This window comes from Syngnathoides biaculeatus, chromosome 4 (genome assembly GCF_019802595.1).
Source record: "Syngnathoides biaculeatus isolate LvHL_M chromosome 4, ASM1980259v1, whole genome shotgun sequence".
Classification (NCBI taxonomy): domain Eukaryota; kingdom Metazoa; phylum Chordata; class Actinopteri; order Syngnathiformes; family Syngnathidae; genus Syngnathoides; species Syngnathoides biaculeatus.
The window spans coordinates 32,117,903-32,143,474 of record NC_084643.1 but is presented as its reverse complement, the minus strand read 5'-3'; the positions used below and the strand labels follow the sequence as shown (position 1 = coordinate 32,143,474).

The following is a 25,572-nucleotide window of genomic DNA, read 5'->3' as shown; positions in this document are numbered from 1 at the left end:
GCACATCAGGGTTGTCACAAGGTCACGTACTGTGGTCTACATTTGTTTTTATTATGTTGTGAATGTTCACTTTGATAGTAGCGTTTCTGTTTCTAAAATAGCCCCTTAAAGGAAGCACCTGGGTGGGTGCTTCAATATGCCAACTTGTGAAAAATGCATTTTTCATGACCATATGCGCGTTCGTAATTATATAATTTTAATCAAACACACCTGTTAAGTTCACTAAATAAACTGGAATGAATATTCGCGACTAAAAACTGCACAGAAATAAGACCTTAAATAAGTTACTGGAAAATAAATATTAAAATAAAATACCAATCACTGAAATGTAACAGACTTTTAAATTGTTTTATTAGCTTGATTTAATAACTGGAAACGGTTTGAACTGATCCACCAATAAATGATTCCAATAGACAACTCTGGTGCTAGTAAAATAAATAAATGAATAAATAAATAAATTTTCTGGGTCACTTATCCTCACAAGGGTCGTGGGAGTGCTGGAGCCTATCCCAGCAATCTTCAGGCATGAGGTGGGGTCCACCCTGAACAAGCTGCCAGCCAATCCCAGGGCACAAACAAACAAACAAACAACCATTCAGACTCAGAATCACATCTAAGGGAAATTTAGAGTCTCCAATCAATGCATGTCTTTGGGTCGTGAGAGGAAACCGGGGTGCCCGAGGGCTGGGATTTGAACGCCGGTCCCCAGAACTGTGAGACTAACACTCTAATCGTAACTAACACTCTAGTCATCCCACTGTTCCACCAAATAAATAAATCAATTCATTCATTCATAAATAAATAGTTAGGTAGATAAATAAATATACAAATAAATGACTGCTCAAGTGTTTGACGATGAAATATGTAGATTACACAACAGGTCATATGCTGAAAATATTTGCACTTGATAGTCCTAAAGTATGTAAACTCGATTTTACACCAATCTTGATTGGATTGGCTGATAATTTGCATTTTCATGCAAATTTTGAGATCAGCTGTAATGTCTAAATTCACAAACCGATCAATGATGTACTTAATCAGATCCACTAATTAATATATCACTGACATAATCTTGTTTTCTCCGGGGACGTTCCTTGCTGCAGTCTTGTATGTTTGAATTTGAAATCTAGTTTATTTATTTTAGAACTGTCACGTGGTTAGTGACTAAGTCATGCAGGCAGTTTGGGCATTCCCAAGGCTATGGCTACCACTCTAGTGTGGTCACACATGTTGCAGAGCTGCTACTATAATGTTAAAAACATCCCCATGAGACGAGCCATGAGAAGGTATCTTCAAGTGCAATAATAGCAGAAGTCAAATAGCAACAATGAAACAGAAATGCATAGTTGTATGCAGGTAAATTATGTTTAAATTTGGATATTTGACCACTTCATATAATTATACGTAATACAAGATGAGCTTGACAGACTTAAATATGTATTCATTGTGGTAACGAGGGGAAAGCTTTGCGTGGTTTCACTGGCTACTTGCAAAGAAATAAGTGGGTGACTTGGAAACAGTCGACTGTAGGAAATCATCCAATTTCACTTATTAATAACATAATATTAACAACAAATAATGTATTTGATCATATATATATATATATATATATATATATATATAATAAATACCACAGCAACGTATTGTTTTTGTTTGATGGTATGCAATGAGATTTTCCACATGTAAAATATCACTGCCATTGAGCCCAAATCTCCCATGTTCATATTTTTTCACACACCACTACTATTGTTCAATTGTAATGTGCGTGTTGTTTTTTTTTTTTTATTATTGACCAATATAAAGTTAGGGAAATGGCTTGCACTCTTTGACGATGCCATGTTTAAAAGCTCTACAAATGCCTTTTTGGTTTGTTAAAAAGTGATGGTTTTGTATACACAAGGTTTCCGCCAGCAATATATGCTTTGGCCTGATAAAGGTTGTGAAACATTGCTCTCGAGGAGTTATCTTGCAAAGAACAGGATGGAAGGGGGAAGGAAGACATGCAAGATACCAGGGCCTGCGAATCATCTCCACAAACAGTCGGACATGAGACACGGACTGGCAAGCAAGCCGTTTGTTATATTTCCAGACGACATGTCGGGACAACACTTGTGTGGAGGGTTCACTTCTGACCTTTGAAAATGACAGTCCTTTATATGGGGCTCCATCCTGACATAGGAGGGGCGCTAAGAGATTACTATGTGCACAGTCACAACATAGCCCTGCAAAACCAGCAAAAAGAGAGCAGAGGCAGGCAGGAGAATGCCCAGTCAGGGAAGGAAGACTGGTAGGCAGGGAAGGCAGGGGGATATACTGGGAGGTAGAGATGGGGGTTGGATGGAGGGGTACATTCATTCATCCCCATTCATCTTCTCCCCCCCTTCAGTTGTTGTTGTTATTTGCTGCTTTGAAGTTGGATGGGAGGCTGCACAGTGGGATCCAGTGTGGTTCAGTACAGTGAGGGGAGGAAGAGGGTGCAATGGGGCGTCCTGCATGCCATTCCCATTAAGGGCAGAGAGACATGCGAGACACCCAAAGCTGCACACTGGACTCTTCCCATGCTTAATTGATGCTGTGTCAATGTTTGTGTCCCTGCCACACAACGCCTAAAATCTCTCACCTCTGTTTTATTGTACTCTGTGTTGACACAAATATAAATTTAAGGAACCGAGGTGTAAAAGGCATGTATAAAGTCTCTCTCAGCATTTGTTCGCTGTACACTTGGGGCCGTTTCACACCCCACAATGCAGCTGCTCCCAACTGAGACCTGACCAACGCGAGAAAATGATAGTCGCCGACTCACGTCCTGAGAAATTTGCTGTATGAACCCTGGTTCCCCCTGAACCGTAAGGCTTTTGAGGTTGCACATACCGTATATTTTACTTTATCACTTTTACTAATCATAAGGAAAATGTGAAAATTAAGGAAGAAGTGGCTCACTACAATGAGATGAGATTAGCGAGAAAAAAAAAAGAACGGGGATAATATTAAAAAGTTCAGCTCACTCCTACTTACTGGAATGTATCTGGGACAGTGCGTACAAAACTGAAAGATTTGCTAATTCATCCACAGTTACATAGGGAATTATAAACCTAGTTGGGTTTTGTTGTAAAAACATAATGTAATGCATAATATAAGTATTGTTGTAAAAACATGTATAATCAGTGTTCCACAGGCTTTAGCTTTCACACTGATACAATATTAACATTGGGCCACAAAGGTGTCCAGTAATGTGCACGAGTCACAACTTCAAGACAACTCAAACAAGCAAACCAAAAACAGTTTCCAAAGATGATAAAACTTCACAATAAATGATGGTGTTCTATAATCCCACTGAAATAAATATGAAATACAAAAAAATAAGTCCTCTTAAGTTACATACACTCGTATTAAAGGGACACTATATACTTTTCAAAATGCCAACAATAATGGCCCCCTGACGCCATTGCGAATCTGCCCAAAGAAGCGCCTCGGGCTGAATTAACTTGGACAACAAAATGTCCAAAATGTTTACCCAATCAATGCCAAGCCACATTCTACGTGTTACAACAGTATAACAACAGAATATTTTTTCTCCCAAAAAATTGTTGAAAGTCAATAGTGTGCATTATACATAGGTATAAGGGAAAATGGGAATGAAGATTCACATTTTATAAATGTATGCCACCATCTAGAGGTTGTGAAAAAGGTGTAGCCTACACTTTCATTCCAATATGACAGGGGTGTGTATGACTACTAAAATTAAATATGTCTTGCCTGGCTCTTCATGTTTCTGCTCAATTGTACCAATTTTATCAAATAAGGCTGGTTGGTCAAACATATGATAATTTTCTTATTTACCAAATAACGGTAGGGCTGTAAATTTCAAAATAACAGCAAGTAAATAAAAACATTGCGTTCAAATGAAGTGCTGAACTTCAGAAGAATTATTTGAAGAAACTAACAACATACAGATAATACTTCATGTTTTGATCCTATGTGTCGACTCAAACTCATGCATTGTAAAAATGCTCTACACATAGGTGGAAGGGCCTCGTCAATGCCTGTATTAGCCTGCCATGGAGTCTTCAGAAATTACGTGTGTGTGGATGTGTGGAAAGGCTCAAACTGCCAGCGTTGCCACCTTTAACCAGGCAGCAAGGGTGAGCTGATGCTACAGGGACACACAGGTGTGAGTGACCCCTGTGCAAAAACAAATTCAACATAAAATAGACAAAGCATGCATTTGGTGGCAAGTATCTTAACACACTTGTTTATAGGCGCAGGCGATGAAATTTAAGATTATGCTTAAAAAATTATGGCTAACTAAGGATACTAAAACAGGTGCCACTCCTTAACCCCCCCCCCCCCCAACATCAGAAATAGATCCCTGTGCAAACAGACACACACATCCACACTCGCAACCACCCACCCTTCCACACACACACACACACGAGTAAACGAGAACCTGTGGGGGAATTGAGACACACCGTGCCTGAACAATGCGCTTCGAGTAGTGTGGAAGGATGCAGTCATTGTGGAATATGTCCAATGTTTACTTGGATGGCTGAAAAGGTGATATCTCAGAAACGGAGTGGATTGAAACAACAGACGTAGAGCAATAATAAGATGACCCTGTCTGCACCAGCTCAATATCCCGTCTGGGGAAGTAGACCGTGTCTTACTTGAGTGGACAAAACAACCCACAAACTATTATGCCCACATGCAGCCCCCACCCCCTATCCTTTTTTAAAGCTGATTTTCTTGTCACTGTTTTGCAGGCACATTATCCCCTTATACAGCAGCCACATCTCCGCTCTCCCCTTCTCTCTGTCTCTCTCTTTCACTCTCTCCTATCACCCCTGCTGCCCAATCCATTCACCCCACTTCTGTCTGTCTGGCCTTCATTTCAGAGCTTCGACACTACTGCCCTAATGCTAAGGTCTCTGGGCAAGGAGACAGGATGGAACACACACACTCACGCACACAGATACAGACACACACACACACACACACACACACACACACACACACACACACACGGCACAGAATTACGGTGAAGTTAGAGCGCCCCCTGGCTTTCCCCGGGAGCACCTTGTACAGTCAAGAACCACGCAGTACCCAACCCAACTTAATTGGTTTGATAAACAAAGTCTGGCATTTGAACTCAAATTAATGTGAAAGACAAGACTTTCCAAATTTCTATTTGAGATATGGAGATTAGTGAAACAGACACGTGGCAGGTTCATTGTAGGTTCCCGATCTATTATTCTATGAGGGACAATGCAAATTCATGGAGAGTTACCCAAAATATACTATCTCAATTCCAATGATGTGTTAAATAAAAACACAATACAATGATTTGCAAACGATCTTCAACCCATATTTACTTGAATACACTACAAAGACAGGATATTTAATCTTCAAACTTATAAACTTTGTCTTTAATAATCATTAACTGAGAATTTTATGGTGGCAATACATTCAAAAAAAAGATGGGACAGTGTCATATTTACCAGTGTTACATCATTGTTTCTTTTAACAACATTCAATAAACGTTTGGAAGTTGAGGACACTAATTGTTTAGGCTTTGTCATTGGAATTCTTTCCCATTTTTGCTTTATGTAGAGCTTCAAGTGTTCAACAGTCCAGGGTCTCCAGTGTATTTTTTGCTTCATAATGCGCCACACGCAGGCAAGGCAGTCTAGCACCATCATTCTACATACTAGAAAGCCACACTGTTGTAACACGTGCACAAAGTGGTTTGGCACTGTTTTGTTGCAATAAGCAAGGGCGTCTATGAAAAAGAAATTGCCTAGATGGCAACATGTGTTTTTCTAAAACCTTAATGTACCTTTCAGCTGCACTGGTGACTTCAGAGATCTGTAAGTTACCCATGTCATTGGCACACAGCCCCATACAGTCACATGTGCTGGATTTTGAACTTTGCGTCCATAACAGTCCGGATGGTTCTTTTCCTCTTTGGCCCGGAGGACGACGTCCACAATTTCCAAAAACTCTTTGAAATGTGGACTTGTTGGAACACAGAACATTTTTACACTTTTCATTAGTCCAGTTGACGCTTATGTGCAATAATTTCTCCAAATTCTCTGAACCTTTTGATGATATTATGGACCGTAGATAATGAAATCCTTAAATTCCTTCCAATTGTATGTTGAGGAACATTGTCCTTAAACTGTTTGACTATATTCTCATGCACTTGTTCACAAAGAGATGAACCTTCCCCTACCTTTGCTTGTGAATGACTGAGCAATTCGGGGAAGGTCCTTTTATACCCAATCATGGCACCCTCACCTGTTCCCAGTTAGCCTGTTCAGCTGTAGGATGTTTTAAACAGTGCTACCTCGCCGGACATCCTAATCACAAGGTGACAAGGCAAGAAGCGTCCCCCAGAACGTTGCGCAAAACCATCCGAGATATCGAGTCATCGATCGAGCAGTACATTTATTGGCCGTCCGTCGATGCAGAGGACTACAGGCTTGGCCTCTCGGCGATACATCAAACCGCCATAGCTGACGGGATCGCTGGCTACAAACCCAACATCGTGTCCACTAGCCGAATCCGAAAGACAACTCTCGTGGTCTGTGAGATCGACGCTATCGCAACTCCGTTTAGGCTGGTGTCACAAGGACAACAACTATCAGCATCGACTCGACAACAACATCGTCGAAAGATGCCTATTGTGTGACGTCGCCCCCCACAATACGCATCATCTCTTCAACTGTGATCAAAAACCGACCAAAAACCGACCACACTAACGGTGGAACACCTGTGGAGCCCCCCGGCCGATGTGGCTCACTTTCTGGACCTTGATACGGAATAACAACCGTCGTACTTGGCTACAACAACAACATGTTCTAAACAGGTGTTTGATGAGCATTCCTCAACTTTCTTTTTTACCACCTATTCTACCAGCTTTTTTGGAACATTGCAGCCATAAAATAATCTAATGATTATTTGCTTAAAACAAAGTTTAACAGTTTGAACATTAAATATTTTGTCTTTGTAGCGTATCCAATTCAATATAGGTTGAAGGTGATTTTCAAATCATCCCATTCTGTTTTTATTTGTTTAACACAGCATCACAACTTCATTGGAATTAGGGTTGTAATTAAAGTTGTCTCTATCAAATCATGAGCTTGCCCGATTGACAAATTTTTAGCTATTCGGTATCGGGTGAAAAACTTTTTTCCTCTCAATTTCAAAAGGTTATATATAAAAATAACTCAGAGCTACAAGGATACAGAGGTGCCTTAAGATACAAGTACAGTTCATTCCGTAACCAAGGTCGTCACTTTATACACTCGTATGTCAAGTCGACTTTCTCAATTGCAATCAATGTAAATGCATCCATCTAATTAGCAGGCATCCTCATCAAGCGGCCCCCTATACAAAGGCGATGCATAATGACATTGCTTCTTGGCGACACAGTACGAAAGCTATATTACCCAGTAAGAAAGCTATTATTCTCAAAACAACTGTTACAACAATGCTGGCACTCTAGGTTTACTTCTACAGTGCAATGTTGCACTGTGTGAAATGGATTAATTAACCATTTACAAAGATCTTTATTCAGGTGCTGCACTAAATGGAACTTATTATTTTATATTTTAGATTTGTGGTTTGTTGCTTATTGCTGTGTATTGAAATTAAATTTCTCTGCATCATTTTGTGCCGCACTACTCATATACCGTAAAAAGATATTTTTGTTAACTTGATTTGAGCTACTGCTTTATTAAACTCATAGCTATTTAAAAATGTACAGAATACCTTCATACGAATACATTTTAGAGAAATGAGAGAATTTGGATAAGCTCTTTTTCTTTTAGAATGCATTAGGAATGGGGCTGGATATACAGCAAACATGTCTCTCAAGTGCAAAAATCCGTCAAGAATACCGTTTTGGCACTTGTCTAAACGTTCAGCCTAACTGTCTTTCGAGATTCCCGTCTTTATGTTCCTTTTTTTTAGCAAGAATCACCAGCACCGTTTTTCCTGGTCTGACATAATGGCTTGCGACCCTTGCATGGTTTTGGGGGGAAGGTGAGATCAAAGGCAGAGAGGCAGCCTTGGAAAAACATTTGGGCTGAGAAAGGACGAGACAACAGTCAGGAGAGGCCTTTCCCACCGAGCCTGGATGTCAGCTATCGAGTGTAGAGCAACACTAATCCGCGTACATTTGGCTAACTCTGGGACACTGTCCACCATCAATAACATGTCTACACTTGCTGTAGAACCTTGTCCTTCTGAGACACCACCAACCTCGCACCCCTTACACCCCCAAGCTGCACGACAGCATCACCTCACCCCCCAGCAGCCCAACCCTTCACCCCAAAAAACACTCAAGCTTCATCACAGGGGATTAACCGGAAACCTTGACACCAGCCATTGTTACGGAGGCAGAAGGGGGCTTGTGTGCTTTTGCCACCCTGTGTGGGTCTTCTTTTTTTTTTTTTTTTGCCCCCACTTAAGATTGTGAGACCGGGGTACACGCAGCCCTCTCACTAACCTCCCTGAAGCACACATACATACACACAGCAGCAACTTTGCAAATACAGAGTGCAATAAATGTTCAGAAGCGAAGATGTTGGTGTGTGAAAAGAAAGTGAAATGGAGGCAATGCATATGGGGGGGGCAGCAAAAGTGCTGAGAATAAGGATAGTGTGCGTGTGTCTGCGTCCGTGCTAGGGGGTGGAGGGTGCTGTAAATCTTGATGTCACTGACAGGAAGACTGTTGCAGGCCATTACCATAAATCTGACAAACGCTAATTTGATGGGAGGCTGTATCTGTCTGCTAAAGGACCAGTCTAGACGCTCCTATTGAGGAGTCCTACAGCGTAGCCCTGTTTGTTTCCAGCACCATCTGGATGTGGCAGTAAGTGTCTGCTGTTATGGTTCACATACACACAGTGACACACACAAAACACAAGCGTACAAAGCATGGCACTCCAACAGCCGCTGCAAAGGCTTTGACATGTATACTGCTGAACAATACTGGGAAATTTGAGTAATTTGGTCAGTCTTATTCAATGTGTCATTGCAGGCAAAAATTATCACAACAGGTAATCTACCTGTATGCACACCCGCTTATCATAGTAAAGATATTCTGAAATTTACAGTAGCGTGTAGTACAAATTAAACCTGCAATTTCTAAGAAGAAATTGTCCGAATGTTCTTGACGCAAAACAGCAGATTGCATCAAAGATCAACACATAGTTTTATCTTAGTAGTGTAAATTTGTAATGTTAATGCTAAATATATGTTGTGCTTTTTTTTTATTTCATCTGCTTGTTTGGCGTGCACAAATGTTTACTTTTCACTAAAAAGCACTGAACAATTTGGGAGATAATACAGGCAATTACAAATTGACTAAATTGTCTTGGCAAAATTGATAATTGTTGAATCTCTAAGATTTTTTTTCTTCTAAAATGTTTGAACACCCGCTTTGATGTCAGTTTGTATTGAACAATGCTCCCCGAAAGAGTTTGGAGGTAGGTCTACCTCCTTTGGTTGGACATGATTTATCCTAAATCAATTTCACACAATTGACCAAATTTTAACCATCACCAAATCAATGGTTTAAATGTCCAACTCTACTTACTGTCAACCCTGTAAAAAGTATTAATTTAACATAATGAAGGAACTTTACATTTTTCTAATAGATGGAAAAGATGAAACTTTAAAGTCCCTGTGGTGTTACTAAATGTCTTCTATTGTAAACATCCTGTCAAATTTGAACGATTAAAAATAAACAAATATAAATATTTAAAATGGGGTTTCAAAATCATGAACTTCCCCACTTTGTCCCAAACGCTGTGGGCGAGTCCGCTGAATGCTTAAAACTTACACCCTACTGAAATATGAGTGCTACTTCACCTAACAATTTAGTATGCCTTCACATCCCTACAAGTTTTGCGTTGCCAGAATGTATCCTGTTGTTGGAATGTATGCCACCAAGCCGTTGCGGTGCTTTCCACACCATGAAGAGCGGTGCTAGCCAACAGCTAGCTGGCAAGGAAACAGAATTCAGGGGCTCTTCTAGACCAGAGGACAGAAGGCGGCCTAATCCGGGGCATCACCTCCTCACATGAGAATTTAACTAATGACACCAGACTGTTCTGTAAATTGCAGCATTGAGGAAAGTTTTTTTTTCGGGGGCTATGCAAAAGCTAGCTGGTTCACTGCAGGCTGTATCGGTGGAAAAGGGTCAAGTAAAAATAACCCAAAAACTCGCAGTGGAGTCTGATGACTACTTTTGTAAAGAAAGGTGCTTACATTTTTCTACAGTGTAGAAGAAAGTGATTCATGGACATGCCTAAGTCTGGGGGGCGTTTTACCCATGCCCCAAATTTCAATTTTCAATTCAGTACTGTATAGTTCTCATTACTCTCATGTTTACAGGGTCTTTTAAAATGCAGCTTCCAACACCCACCTTGCCCGAGAGGTTTATCTGTCGTGACCCTACCTGGCAGCCACTGTGTGTTTCTGCAAAAGTACATTAGGTGAAGAATGTCAGAAGGGGGGCGCATTAAGGAGCCCACCCAAGGTCTGTTTTTATGCTGCCCCCCACCCTTTTTGTGTGGGATTGGGGGGGGGGGGCAGGAGGCTGAGGTGGTGGTATGGCAGCTGCATTCAAAGACAGAAGACACCTTTGCTCTGTGGGACATCCGGAGGGTAGATAAGTGGGGAACAGAATGGACGGGCGCCACGGGGTGCTATTATGGTATATAAATCTTGTAATTGGGAAGGGTGATTAGCCCAGCTGCATTAGCATATGGCGGCAAAAACTTTGGTTTCCTGGGCAAACAGTAGGGCAAAAAGATGTTTTTCCATACCCATATAGAGGATCAAAGCTGGAGGGGCCCCCTTTTGAACGCCCAGAAACCAGTGTGCAAGAACCAAGGGGGGTGCTGGGAGCCCCATCTCATAGACATTAAAAGGGTGGACGGGGTGGCTACTTGTCCCATTTTCACCGGTTCATATGGCATCTTGAGATGACAAACTAAATTTTAGATAAAAACAAATCTTCGGGCCCCCATTCTAACTGAATCAAGTGTGGGAAAGTTTCGGGCTCGAGGACATTGTCATTAAATATGAAAGAGCTTGCCCCATCAACTATTTCTAGGCCCCTCTGAGACAAAAAAAGACCTGATGGGGATCAAGTGAACAATAAATCTGTTTTTATACATAGAGAATAGCGTTGGATGAGTGGAACCAGCCACCTAGGAAAGCCTTTTCAATGACAAAATGATCCTTGCAGGATCGGGCTCATGTTTGATTCTTAAAATAGAGGAAACTAATCCTTATATAATGTGGAATCACAGAAACAAGGCCACCCCATAACAATCATTCTCCAAGTGACCTTGTGTAACAAAGGACGAGCAAAGAAGATGCAATGAAAATGTATTTATTAAATTAATTTATTCATAACTACGACCTATTATGATGGCTTTACAAGAGGCAATACTAACTACTATTACTGCTACCATGACCATCCATCACAGTCAATATACTTCAGTTACAAACTGAATGTATGTTTCCATATGGCTGCACGGTGGCTCTCAGTTCTGAGGATCGGGATTGAAATCGAGGCCCCGCCTGCGTGGAGTTTGCATATTTACCCCGTGACTGCGTGAGTTTTCTATGGGTACGACAATTTCCTCCTAATCTTCAAAAAACATGCATTGTAATTTGATTGAAGACTCTCGATTGGCCATAGGTGTGAATGCGAGTGTGAGCAGTTGTTTGTTTATAGGTGTGCTAGGATTGGCCGGCGACAAATTCAGGGTGTACCTGGCCTCTTGCCCAAAGATAGCTGGGATACCATGCTTCAACATGCTCATGACCCTAGGGAGGATAAGCGGAACACGAGATTAATGAATTAATGTTTCCATATAAGTCACTCACTAATGGTGTAGTGGTGCATTTGCCCGATGGGTGGAGGAATGGGTTCAGTTCCCACTTGGTGAATGTGTGAATTTGACTGCGTTTACTTCTCTGCGTCTACATGGGCCCTGTGATAGACTGACGACCAGTTCAGAGTTTATTCTGCCTTTCGCCTGAAGTCAGCTGGGATAAGCTCCAGAACCCTGCGACCCTGAACAGGCTAAGTGATATTGAGAATGGATGGATGTTTCCAAATGTACTGATCATTACATTGTTAGTTTAAAACCATAGACAAGTTGTCCGAGTTAGTGGTTCTTAACTGGGATCTCACCCTTGGCATCTCTGTACTGCATTAGCCTAATTGCATAATTGGCTCGGAAAATTTCAATTTACTGTCAGAATGTCAATAAAATGCCAATGTGCTTTTAAAAATATTATGTTTCTATAGATTCGCAGTCATCCGGGTTATGTAAAACCACAAAAATTGAATTTACTTTTTCCCCATTTCCAATTAATAAGCATGTTTGTGGTGTTCACGATGGCGGACCAGAATGTCATTGGCTCATCTTTTAATTGTGTGGGAAACCCTGCTTGTGATTTGTACTGTGGACAAACCACACAAAGTTATTTGAGTGTATGAATAACATGACTAGATGATTCTGTTAGAGGTTTGGATGAAACCTAGTTGTTAAGTGAAGACAAAAGCAGTTATTGATTCATCTGTACTGTGGGCAATTAGAGACAAACAGAAATAATATGGAACATAAAGAGCTATTTTGACTTTAAATAGGATGATAGCCATCGCTTGCATTTTCCTCTCACAACACAAAGTCCAGTGTACAATGTTGTCATGACTTGATTTCTGGTTTTAATAGCCAAAAAAATAGCTGCTCTCACACTTGGCTCATATTTGATGCCCATTCCCCAACAAGTACACATTACAGTAAAAGACGAAAATCCAACAGTAATCCCACAGGCTTTGTTTTGCATTGTTACATACTTTATTTATGCAGGGGAACTAGCCTATATGCACTCCATAAATGTCCATCTGGTAGCTTTGCTATAGTTTTAGCATCTTGTATAACTGATTTTTCACTTAGTCAACAATTTTGTGGTCAAAAAAAAAAACATGACGGAAATGATGGGAAGTTGAGCAACATCCATGAAGACCTCAACCATTCAACTCATTTTATCATGATAAATTCAAGGCTCACAACAGAACAGGAATTCAGAATATTCTGAGAATAATTATCCCATCTCAGGGAAAACAATACTTAAAAAAATAAATGGGTTAATATCGCATCAATCTTTCACATGGTCTACCATAAAATATCAAGAGCCAATCCCTAAACGCAAGAGTAGCAAATGTTGGTAGAGTTCAAATTTCATATAAATGAGCTCCAATTGTCAATTTAATTTCACATTCATTCATTGTTATCCTACTAGAAATGCATTTTGGTCAAGCTTTTTTTTTTTTAAAAAATATATTAACTGCAAACAGAATATTTACATGCAAACAACAAAATATGTGAGCTTGCTGACAGAGCGGACAATGACATGATGGACATTTTTACCAAACTTTAATCTACTGACAGTCTTTACTTAGCAACATGTTTCACTTAGCAACCTGCCAGTTACAATATACATGATCAAAATGACTCATTTTGTCAAACAAACATTTGTGTAAAAGCATGTTATAGCATAATTACACAAATCTAATTAAAAAAAATAATAATATATATATATACAGGAAACTCATTTTAAAAGACTTAGCATTGTACTGTGATGTGTGCAAATGTTTGACCACTAACAGTATAAAACATCAGTTTCATGACTTGACATTGATTCTGATAACGACACCAAAGGTGCTCGATAGTGATACTGACCCAACAAACATCTTTACTGAATTTGTTCACTTGCAATAACGTTTTCAAAAGCTAAAACCCTCATAACGAGTCACAGAACTCTGCCGATTGCCAATGATAATCATAATAGATGTGGCAGTATGTGGGAAGCGGGGGGTCGTTTTGGATGAAACATGATTCTTTGTCAGAAACTACGCAGACACATTGTATAACCTTTGCTGGAGGAGCCTGTGTCTCATTCCCAGGGGCTGGCTGTGTAGAAGGGTCAATGACTTCAATAGGCCTTCATTAAGCACAGTTAGTGTCAACAGTTAATTATGCAAATTTGGAGACCCAGTATGATTCCATGGCCTCACCCTTTCATGGCCGCCTCACATACACAAAATGTACCACCCTGGAGATGCACACCCGCCATATCCCACATATGCCCTGTAACGGCTTTCATAGATTACTTTTTCTCCTCACTCACTTCTTGTCAAGAAGAATCAAAAATATGTTATGGTGCAGATATATAAATGGAGGTCAACTAGGCCCCTGAGATCTCCAGTGGCTTTTCTTGCCATCAAAGAATCTCTGGAAAATTCTTGCTGGTTCCTCTCATCAAGATCTGCCATGTGGGGGACCATGGGCGCCTCCTCAAAAACAAAAATGAGGTCGGAAAAGTGCACCAAAATAGTCAATCGAGCACATAAAATGCCTGACAGCCAAATTTGGGCATTGTTTTGGGGTGACGGTAATGACAGGCCTTTTGCTCTCCATGCTCCTCCGCACATGTGATGTCAAGTGGCCCCATGACTTTCTGAGACTGGGAAGCCATCAGTAATTAATAATGGCACGCCTCGGGCCCCTCAATCGGGACACCCAAACCCCTGAAGCATGTCACATCTTCTCACTGCATCTCAACTAGTTTGGATGCATAACCAGGCCGGAGTTTGGATCAGGTTCATTGTTATTCAACTATAAGACGGGTTTCTCCTCATTGTGTAGAGAGCTGTTATGGGGACTTCATTTATCCAGAGCGCTCCATCTAAACCAAAATCCAAATAAGTATTATGGCTCTTGGCGAGGCTTAAGGACTTTTTACACACCACAATTGTTTTTGGAATTGCTCTGTTGCTGACTTGATTTTCCCAAACAACACACCAAAAGCACTTGTGTAACAATAAATGAGAACCAGACCGACACCTTCCAGATGTCCACATCACATGAGAATAGGTGATCGCTGCAAAGCTACGTTCTGCTCAAGCCGTGGCACTGGTGTCACCATTTTCATGATACATGGCGAGCATCAATCATCCACGTTGCATGCCATTGAAAGGGATGTTTGACATAACTTTGACACAAACAGATTCAATTGCACTTCTAATAGTCTGCAAAAATGTATGCGAGTTTCATTTTTTAAAAGGTGTTTGTGTTGTGAATCACTCAATAACTAAACTCAGTGTACTTTGTACAAGTAATGACATATTTTGTACAAAGGAAATCTGCACTGGGTCAAGTTATAGTGGAACTCAAAAGTCTAGAAAAATTGTTCATAGGCCAATAATCTCACATTTGCATGTAAGTTGTTTTTTAAGCTAGCATTTGGGCCACACCTAAATGTTATGCTGAATTGTTATTAATAACTAATCTTTATTGAACTACTTAGTTGTAAGAAGGAAACCCTTGGATCAAAGTAGAAGATTGACTTATTGAGTTCACTTCATGCCATTTAAAAACGTAATACTGTTTAATGACACTCTTGCCAGAATCAGGAGTACTGCTGTCTGTGCTGTCCGGGTATAGCTATAAAGTGGAGAGTGACAAGAGTGATGCTTTTCCTTAGCAAGAAGCGAATATAAAAGCAGTTGAAAGGGTAAACTATCGATTAGCTTGAAACCAGTTCAGTCCTCCCACCACCCCTATGAATATTAAATGTTGATTAATGTTCTTATGATTGATTCATTCCTTTTCTGAACCACTTATGTGCACTAGGGTCACGGGCGTGCTGGTGCCTATCCCAGCCTATCTTCAAGCAAGATGTGGGGTACGCCCTGAACTGGTCCCCAGCCAATTGCACGGCATATAGAATAAAAAAAACAACCATTCTCAATCAAATTCACACCCACAGGCAATTTAGAGTTTTCAACCTACCTACAATGCAGGTTTTGGGGTGCAAGAGAAAACCAGACTACACGGAGAAAGCCCACGCAATCACAGGGAGAACATGCTAACTCCACACAGGTGGGGAGGGAATTGAAACCCAGTCCTCAAAACGCTGAGGCAAAAGCGCTAACCAGTCACAACCACACCGCCCAAGTTCTTACCAGTAAAAGTGTTGCATTGATACACTTACATGAAGGCACCTCAAGAAAGTTATTAAGGACTAGATGTAAAATTTTCTCAAATTCAATTTTTTTGGTTAAAAAAAAAACAAATATTCAAAATGCTTCATGGTCAATATTAGAGGCTAATTTTAGCTGTCAGATAATTGGAACAGATTGCAAAAAGCAACAAAATTACATAGAGAGAGAGAGGGGCTTATGTTTACCATGGTCCTTCAAATGACTAGCGAGCTGCATACGACCTGATTCTAGGCATTGCTGCTGCCGCCACTTGGCGTAACAGCCAAAATTGGATTAGCAGCTCATACATTGATGAAGAAGCCAGCTAAATACCTCTGTGAAGTAATGTTAACTGCAGAACACATTGGCCATGACATTTCAAACATACGTCGCAGTAATAAATGTGCATGCTTCAATACGGTGCCAAGCGGCATCGAGTCTCGTCTTCCCCGATGTGCCACTCTAAAGTTTCCAACAGTACACTTAAGCAGTTTGGAGTCTCCTCCAAACATCTCTGCTCACGCACATAAAAACACTTGACCTTGGCTCTATATTCTTATTTACGCAGTTAATGTGGCTGGGTAATATTAGCTAAAACACTGACCTATGATTTGATTTGTTTTTATTTATTTAGCTAATGGAGCAAACTAACATTAGCTAATCTCTACATTTAAAGATACACTTAATAATGCGACGTAGCTGTGATTTGTCCATATTATTGGAAAATTACAATTTTGCTGCATGCTACCTATGCGAGGTATAAATGTGACAGCATGCTGCATGTCCACCAGTCTTCCGCAGCTGGGAAAGCCCATGAGGGCGACTGCATAGCCAGCAGCAGCTGAACAGCGGACTGACGCATTTTACGAAGCGGTGAAAAAAAACATTAACACCGTTTACACACCACAGAATGAGCACGTGTACTTTAACTTTTATCAGGAAGAGGTTTTGAGTTTTGACGCTGGTAGTTGTGGTTCGCCAGCGTGGGAAACATGGGCAATATCCTGTTTCAATTGGCGAGGTAGCGAACGGGCAGAGCGAAGCTTGCTATTAGTAATCTAACAAACCAAGGAACCCTGTAATTTTTTACAACCTGGCTGTGATCCACCCATAATGAATCACCAGTTTAAAATCACTATATGGGCATACCAAAATTACACGAAGTTATGCTCACTCACTACTCAGAAGTAAAACCTGGTGAGTGGACAGGGTGGTTTCTCCAGAACACATTTATTTAGGTTAAGTTGTGAAAACATGCATGCTTTTTCCTTCCTTTAGCCTTAATGAACTGGATCTTCACAATGGTATTACATGTACATGTGTTCCTCCCCTCCTCCCCTCTTCTGCCTTGGATCATATCTGAATGGTAATGGCAGGAATCAATAAATATTAAAATACGGTTTTAATATGATAAGAATGGTTATGATAATAATACTTGCCACAGTCCTTTGTATAATCTGCAGAGAAAATGAAACAAACAACAAGCCCTGAATTTAGACCGCTTCAGAACATGTCTGGCTCATCATAAATTGGAACATCAACAGTGCTTTATTAACTATGACCAGTATTTTCTATCTAAGCCTACGTTGATCTTTCTTTCAACACACGCAAAATCCCCTTTTATGTAATTATTTCCAGTGATAGGAATCAGGGTGTATTAAAAACATGCGTCAGCAGCGCAAATACTTCGTCCATGTAGCGAACACATGAGAGAAGACGTCGCAGCAGTGACAGACTGTACCAGGAAAACATGTGTTACCGCAACTAAACAATAACACAACAATCCCTCAGTGTTTGACTCATGGCGATGGTGTTTTACTTCTCCAAAATGGGAATTAAGATAATTTGTTTTTACATCCTACCAGCCTGGCTTCCTTCTATGTACACAGTAAGCATAACACAAAGTAAACCAAAACAAGCAAGAAAGAATAATTAAGCAATTGTCTTTTTACACAATAAAGCTAACTCAGCAATTATCCATGTTTTAAACGATTCTGTACGATTAGGATTTGTGGTGTGTCTGTTACTGCATTGCTATTTGACTATAATTGATGCTTTCTCTGCATTAGGATGCCACCTACTGGTTGTTCTAAAATCCTTACCAAGTACAGTAGTTTCTGACATTTATAATATTTTGATGTTCTGATAAACATCTATCTAATTTGAATTTTCAACATTTATCCTTCATGTACATTATTTTGCTATATTGGCAATACATCATGTATTTAAAATTTTCTGGAAGAGGAACAATAATCATACGGTTTAAAAACATGGCATATGCCTGCATTGTTCTAGGGCTGTGTAGCCAAACCAGAAAAATCTCATGTCACACCGCCGTACAAAAATGTCACAAAGGGATGAATACTAAAATAATAACCTCGTCCCAATTAACTCACAAAATGTATTTATTTATTCATTACTATTCATTCATTTATTCATCACTAGGGTCGCGGGCATGCTGGAGCCTAGCCCCGCTATGTTTGTGGAAGAGGCAGCGTAGACCATGAAATGGTTGCCATCCAATTGCAGGGCACATATAGACAATTAATTCGCACTCACATTCACACGTGCGGGCAATGCAGTCTTCAATTACCTAGAGAAAACCCACACAGGCACAGGGACAACATGCAAACTCCACACAGGGGAGACTGAATGTGAACATAGGTCCTCAGAACTGTAAGGGAGGCGTGTTAACTAGTTTGCCGCAATGCCGTAAATGTAAATATGAATACAGTACATTTATTAGTTAATAAATTAACATTTAAAATGTTCAACGATTTGCACCATAAAATGAGCTATCACGATACAGTGCTCGACAGTTACTCCAATGTCTCTTTTTTGCACAGGTGTGGCAAGGCGACCTCAGTAAAATATTTGTGGCTTAGACGATATCTTGGTTGAAGTTTTCAAAAATGTTGATAAATCATTGCTTTTGCAACATATAAATTGGCTTGCCTTCTAGTCCACATGTGCATTTGTAAACTAGCTCCTCTTTGTTCACAGTCATGTTATAATTTAAGCAGTGCACGTCTGAAGGCAGGCGCTTTGAAAACAGAAGTTAAATTTTTTTTTTTTTGATCATCCTGATTCAAACACGATTATAATCGCCCAACCTTAAGTATGAATAATTTGGGAAAAGTTTTTACTTTTTCCAAATGTAAAACTAATTTTCACCAGCAACATGTGAATATTTCAAAACTAAACTCTTTTTAACACCATATGAGACTGAATAACATAATAACAGTCTGCGTTGATGAAGAAAGAACATGAAACAAGAGACGCAAGAGAAATAACAAAAACCTGCTTTCGCAGAAGGGGAGTTGGATGCCAGAAAAAAGAAAGGCACATATGCGCGCACAGTGTAAAGCGTCAAGGCTGATGGACACAGACGTCTGGAAATAGCGCAACCACGGATAACTCATCAACGAAAGAACACCGGGGGAAACATTTAGTGTGTCAAAAGACAGGAAAGGAAAGAGGCCACAACTGTGCCATGATCCAACACAGGGCTACCTGTCATGTGGGTAAAGTTCAACTTCTGCGGCAATGCGTCCCGAGATACAGCCTACAGATAGAAAGATAGAAAAACTATGATTGACATGCACCCGAATCCCTCTTGTTTGAAAAAAAAAAAAAAAAAAAAGCCTTGTCCTCATGCTAACCTTCCAATCAATCACATCATGTTTACATCAGTAAAGATTAGATTAAATGATCCCTGCAAAGCTTTGAGGCACAAACTTTGCGTCAACTTTTTTGTAATAGAGTTACATGAGTTATTCAAACATCTCAGGTGATTAATTGATATTATCAATCTGCTTTTACTGAGCAGTTTTGCAGTGCTGCTTGCACTAAAAACATGGGCGCAAACAGAAAGGACTCAGTGATATATCCAAACCCCCGTGTAACTTTTTTTTTTTTCATAACGAATCATGCTTTGAAATGGACAGCATGAGCAGAATCATTTGTCAAATGTGTTCCGTATGACTCTGATTGACGATTGGATGGCAATCACATTCAGTCGTGCCAATCATTGTCAAAGCAATGCAAAGAAAAAAACATTTTCTTATTATTCCTGTGAAAGTTAATGCTGGGAAAAACTTGGAGGAAAAGAAAGTTTCACAGTTGTTTGGATGAATAAATGTTTTTTTTTTCCCTATTTAAAGCTTGTATTCCCCAGCGTTACCAGAATCTTTTGAAGCACGCAGGCCGTCTTGGTCATACACTCTCCAATAATCTTAGTGCAGATCATTAGACATATTTGGAAGAAAAGCATTTTCTTACTCAGTCTAAAATATCACACAGACGCTTGACAAGCGATGTGAAATGTAAAAGGCCATTTAGCTGATTGTCCATATCACTGAAAAGACTCTGAGAGAACCAACTGTTAATGTCTTTTCCAACTCATATCATGGACTTCATAAAAATATCAATTTGGTTGCAAGAATGGAGCCAGGTTTGGGGGGGTAAAGCACAATAAAATGACCTCTAATGTGGGAAAAAGTAAATGGAATCACGGCAAAAAAGTGCTTATAATAAATGCTCCAAATGTTCCAACATGTTTTGGCCGCCGTTCACAGAATCCTTTTTTGAAGAGGTGCAAACGGCTGCGTACAATAAAATCAAACTGTGATTTCATTGAAACTGTGTGCGTCTTTGATCTGCAGGTTGCCACAAATTATGACTGAAATACCATAAAAGCACATTAAAATATCTCATTAACTGCACACAGTTTTCATACTTCCATTTAGAATCAATGTTGTCAATGCTCAAGAAAACAAACTACAGTCACATGTGTCTGTGAAGGCAAAAAACAAAATATTGCAACAATATATGATATTATGGATGCTTGGGCTTTGGAGTAATGCTGGATGAAGGTGGTGCTGCTGTAAACACTTAATAACCGTTTGGCATCACTCTATCCTAAGGTCACTTGCAGCTGATCTGAGACCTGATCAGTTATTATATGGCTCCACCCACAGGACGTAAGAAGAAATTTCACCCTTTACACGTAAGGGACATATTCTGGACAATTGGCTTTTAAATTGCTTGGACACAAATACTTGAGTCTCTAAAGTGCCTGCCCACCCAAAAGTGAAATTAAAACAAGTCCATTTGTTGTAATCTTCCACATTTCTGAAAATGTGTCTGGGAGTCCCATTACGTGGTTAGCTATGCGGGGACAAGATCCAGAGCCTCTCCCAAAGACAGCTAGAGTCTGGCTGCCACATTACTGTGTTTGAAACATTGTTATGGTGAGGGCCTATTGTGGAGAAACACAGACCTCGCATGTGTGCCATAAGCCTGCTAACTAAACCCAAAAGGTAAGTACAGCTGCATTAAGTTATTGGATGCCCAGATAAGAGTTAGCTAACAATATTAGCTTCAAACAAAGAGCATATGACATAATTGATTAGTCGGGGACATCAGCATGAAGCAATCGGTCAGAGTTGAACAATTAAAGATTTCTGAAAGTAGACTATAATGCGATAAGTGGAGTCGTGGTTGATTGATCTTATTCATATTTTTTGTAATGTACATGACTGATCTTTTTGGCACCATTGACTAGTAAAGACATCTCAAATGACTGGCATGGAAACAAATGAGAAAATGATTACAACTTAGTATTAAATTGTGAAGCGGCTTAAAAAAATGAATGGATGGATGGAAACTTAAATTTAAAAAAGAATTAAAAAACATAAATACAATGCTTGGCCTTTTTTGTGCGTTAAAATGGTTTTTTGGGGGTTTTTTTTTTTAAATGTGAAGCTGTTTCAGATGTGTCTCAGTGCTAATCAGTTAAAAAAAAATACAATATTTGACTTTTTATTGGTGTGGGAGAGGAGTTAGTTTTGTTTTTGTTTTTTTCAAACAAATCAAGCAGTTGTTTCAGACTTTTCTTAGTCCTCATCAGGTGAGTAAGAAGGCTAATACTCAATTGTGTTGCCCTTTTTGTGTTGTCCTGTCCCCGTAATGTGGTGTGTGAATCAAAAGGTCAAAACGACAACATGATCGGACTGGTCAAATAATGGAAATTTAAATATAGAAAAGTTCATTTAATGGCAAATTTCAATATACAGATTTCTGGTAGGATACTTATCATCAATTCTCAACTAATTTCCATATTAGATATCACCTTCTGATGTAATGTTTTTTCCTTAAATGAATTTTGCATTTTCGTTAGTTCTAACTCATCATTAATGCAAAAGAAAAATTCACTTTGTGAAGTGAATCTATAAAAGATACTATATTACAAGTTTCACTTAATTGAACTACAAAACTATGCATCCAGCCATTTTCTGGATCACTTATCCTCACGAGGGTTGCGGTATCTCACCTATATTTGGGTAAGAGGCAAGGTACACCCTGAACTTGTCGCCAGCTAATTGCAGGGCACACATATAAAAAAAAAAGCATTCGCATTCACGTTCATACATAAATGGCCATTTGCCAATTAACCTACTATGTATGTTTTCAGGATGTGGGAGGACCAAATACATTCAATTTATTGAAAAGTACCTGTATGCAAAGAACAGTTTTAAATGTACTCTATATTTTCAGACAAAACAAATAGCAAGGCAAACGGCAATTAGATCAGAACTGTTGATGGAGTGATAAATGACTGTTTAATACCAACAGAGGACGCCATTTCCCTTTCTGCGAAAGCGGTCTATGGAAAGTAGAGCTGTCAAAAATAGTAATTGGAGCATGATTTCCAAATTGAAGTCTGTTTGGATATCGACTGCTTCAGCTGGAGAGCCCAGATACTTAAATAAATGTGTAATGACTGCAATTCCATATTTCCTACTTTTAGTATTTGGAAATACAACTTCCATGAGTGGATTCCGTTTTGTTTTTGTTGTGTGCTGGATTAGAAGTGCTCAACAGCACCAAAATGTAATCCATTTTGTTATATCGGCCATGCATGAACATTAATCCATGAATCTCTTCTCCCACTCCCAAAATAAAGCAGGCAATCACTTTTTGACTTGACCATAAGAGGGTGAGAAAGTGGGATTTACTGTCTATTTTAGGGGGTTTTGATAGTGTGCATGTTTCCTGAACTATAAACAATTTCACAAAATTATTACCGACTCAGGCGGCACGGTACCGCAACTGGTTAGAGTGTCTGCCTCATAGTTCTGAAGACTGAGAGACCAATATTTTGCATGTCAACACAATGTTCACATGACTACTGGAACTGACTGGCAGCCAAAAACAACAACAATATAAAGGGGCACAAAGACTTGGAAGACTAACAAACTTTCGAGCCTGCTCGCTCATCACAATGATCTCTGGTTAAGCATTTCACCAGGTGCTTCAGGCCCAGAGATCCATGTGAAGACGCCTCTTTTTGATGCAATTTTCATCACGCCAACAAAGAAAGGCGCCTCTTTGGCACAGCACAATATATGCCTAGGAGCGAGAGAGACATTATTGTATTACAGAGGCTTAAAACTGCGACAATGGTTTGTTTAAAACAACTGCATAGCTTCTCCTTAGGAAAGCTAAAAAATGAAAACAGCAAAACGGGTAACGATGCCACTAATGTTGCGGCAACAGATATTTGAACATAAACGGTGAAGCAACAGTTAGACAGATTATATAACGGTCCCTACATGCATATTTTTTTTTAATCCTCAACATAGAATAACTGCTGTTACTGTAGCCCACTGAGAAGCTGTGCCCGTCTCCATGTGTATATACCTGTATGCCAATTTTATATTGCCCCCAAAAGGTCTTGGTTCGCACAGCAAAAGTATCATAATTCAACATTGAAAATTTGTAGGGAAATACAAAAACAACAAATTCCACAAGCAAGAAGAGTTTAATTGCCTCAATTAAACCTTTGAAGATTACCATGATGTGGAAAACTGATAATGTATGTAGAAATACTGCAGGGTTTTGTTGTTTTTTTAAACACCAAGTTAAAAATGTTTACCAATGAATCCAGGTTGCTTTGATTTTGTGCTTTGTTTTGGGTTCTTTTGGGAGGCACGGTGGAACAGCTGTAGAGTGTTGGCCTCACAGTTCTGAGGACTGGGGTTCAATTCCGGCCCCACCTGTGTGGAGTTTGCATGTTCTCCCCGTGCATACATGGGTTTTCGCCGGGCAGTCCGGTTTTCCTTCCACATCCCAGAAACATGGATTAATTGGAGATTCTAAATTGCCCCTAGGTTTGATTGTGTGTGCGACTGTTGTCTGTCTCCATGTGCCCTGCGATTGGGTGGCAACCAGTTCAGGGTATACCCTGCCTCCTGCCCGTTGACAGCTGGGGTTGGCTCCAGCACTCTGCAACCCTCATGAGGATAAGCGGCTGGTGGTCTGCAAAGGTTTAATCGAGGTAACTGAACTTTTCTTGTTTGTTGAAATTTTTTTTCTTTTTCTTGTTTTCCAAAAACATTCAATTATAAATTAGACAACAACTGTATGCTATCGGGGTAATGTTATTGTATAAGCCTTTTAATTCACTGTAGGGCGTGCACAACCACAACTGTGATGCATGATACACGAGTTCAATTACGTCTGTATATTATTTTGGTAGACAAAACCCAACCAAAGTAATCCCTGCTTTCTCTCTGACTCGTAACTTTTTTGTTTTAACAATTTTCCGCAAAACATCCCATTATGGATTTACATTCAGACGTGTGGACAATTTAGAGTCACTTATGACTAACACACGTTTGTTAGCAGGGCAACCGACAAAGCCGACACTGTTACACCAGTTCTGTCAGAAGGAATGGGCCAGGATTCTAAAAGAGTACAATCAGAAGCTTGTGGAAGGTTACCCAAAATGTTTGACCAAGTGATGGAGGACAAAGGAAATACAGGGTGACCCAAAAAGATGCGTACCCATATTTTATTCGATAAAAAAAATCAATTTTTTAACGAATGTCTTTTCTGTTGCAGGACGTGAAAGGTGAACCTATGGATGATCATTTGCAGCTATAGTTGCCCCGAAAATGTCTTGGACAAATCAGCAGAAGATATTCTCCCTGGAGACCTATTTTGCGACAAAATTATACCAGAGTGTACAGATTCAGTTTCGAAAGCGTTTCCATTGTCGCAAATTTCCATCAAAATCAACGATTGTTAGTTGCGAAAGAGGAGTGTATAAAAGTGATTCAAAACTTTGTCAGACAAGTACAGGTTTGCTTGCAACGAAATGGTGGACATTTGGAACACATCGTGGGAAAGCCATAAATTGACTAAAAATTGGCAGAAATAGCTGAAACTCTGGTGAATGGTCTTCCATAAACTGAATAAAAGTGTGGTTGTAATTTGAAATAAATAGCTTTTTAATCAAAAGCCACAATTGAAATTTTCATGGGTACGTATCTTTTTGGGTCACCCTGTATATATAATATACTCGATACTACGGAAATGTATGTAAACTTTGGACCTTGAAGAAAATAATATGAAATTACCTCTCTCTTTATTGCGGCATTTAACAATACTAAATAATTTTGGTGATCCAGACTGACCTGAAACAGGAGTTT

The 25,572-nt window shown here is 39.7% G+C and overlaps 1 protein-coding gene and 1 long non-coding RNA gene across 4 annotated transcripts in view; one reads left to right on the top strand and one right to left on the bottom strand.

Moving 5' to 3' along the window:
* The window catches only part of LOC133499167 (ADP-ribosylation factor-like protein 15), a 131,483-nt gene that overhangs the window by 90,115 nt on the left and 15,796 nt on the right, over positions 1 to 25,572 (bottom strand). The gene's annotated exons all lie outside the window — the stretch shown is intronic.
* Positions 21,069 to 25,563, top strand: LOC133499701 (uncharacterized). Its single transcript, XR_009794718.1, has 3 exons — positions 21,069 to 21,396; positions 24,767 to 24,904; positions 24,983 to 25,563. It is a non-coding gene; the product is annotated as an uncharacterized LOC133499701 (long non-coding RNA).